This window comes from Bidens hawaiensis, unplaced genomic scaffold (genome assembly GCF_021521415.1).
Source record: "Bidens hawaiensis isolate Kalapana, Puna unplaced genomic scaffold, B.hawaiensis_p1.1 tig00060860_1, whole genome shotgun sequence".
NCBI classification, from domain to species: domain Eukaryota; kingdom Viridiplantae; phylum Streptophyta; class Magnoliopsida; order Asterales; family Asteraceae; genus Bidens; species Bidens hawaiensis.
In genome coordinates this window covers 49,945-51,125 of record NW_027506474.1, presented here as the reverse complement: position 1 = coordinate 51,125, position 1,181 = coordinate 49,945, and the positions used below count along the sequence as shown (strand labels likewise).

At 32.3% G+C, this 1,181-nt stretch overlaps 1 pseudogene; it reads left to right on the top strand.

Moving 5' to 3' along the window:
- On the top strand, positions 1-924 carry LOC143617937 (putative membrane-associated kinase regulator 4; annotated as a pseudogene).
- The last annotated feature ends 257 nt before the right edge of the window (positions 925-1,181 follow it).

Genomic DNA, 1,181 nt, shown 5'->3' with positions numbered 1-1,181 from the left:
ATGCACATTGCTGAGCGCGGGCGGCAGGTCCAGTTTGTAGGCAACTTTTCCCACCCTCGCAAGACTCATCAAGAAGAGTTCATAACATTTTCCACACCAATGGTTCAATCATGCAATATATCTCCTACTGAATCATGCAGGGTGAGTAGTGAGCTCACCCCAGATGAATATTTCTTCGAATGGTCAACCGAATTAACCGGATTCATAACCGATCACCCGAAAAAGTACTATGCTCCATGGTCAAAGAAGCTTAAGTTAATCAAACAATCTTCACTAACTCAAAAGCTTAAAGCTTCAAGATCTTTCATCAAATCTTTGTTCAACAAATCTGCTTGTGGATCAGATGGAAACCCATGTGCAAAACAAGAAGTTGAACAAGATTGTGATAATAATAATAATAATACTTTCTTGAAAAAATGTCTAAGAGTGAGTAAAAAAAATGGTTTTGAGCATATTCAAACATGTAATAAGTATCCAACATTGGCAAATGTCTTAAAGGGTATTGAAGAACAAGGGATGAGGATGTGTTTGATAGTAGTTGCACTCATAGGAAGTCTTTTTCAGGGGCAATTAAGAGAAAGTGTTCACCTTCTTCAACTTCTTCATCATCAACATCATCTTCTTCTTCATCATCTTCTTTTAGTTATTCTAATAATGGGATTTATGACTTGCAAATGTTCAAGAGGAATAGTAGTGCTAATTCAGAGCTTGAAGGTTGTATTGAAGCAGCTATTGATCATTGTAAAAAATCCCAACAAGTTTTTGAGTCAAGAAATAATGTGGTGTTTCCAAAATGTACCTTGTAATGATCAATCTATGTTTATTATTCAAGAGGCCATTTTTTTCTCCTTTTTTAAATTTTCATTCTTTTTTGTTTTATAAAGATATTATCACCAGCATTTGCTTTTTGAATATTTTCATAAGAAATCAACTAAAACATTATTTGGTAAAATACTAATTGTAATTTAGTTTTAAATCTTTAATGAGCATTATTTTGTCTACACTTAACAAATCATAACTTTTATCATTTCACATTTTTGTTACAATTGTTTAAAAAGTTAACAACTTTATTTAGCGATATGACTAGCGTACTAAGAATCAGAGCAAACAGACAAAGACAATTGAGTTAGAAAATGACTCAACTTGAAACGGAAAAAACTTTTTATCCATATGAAATTACA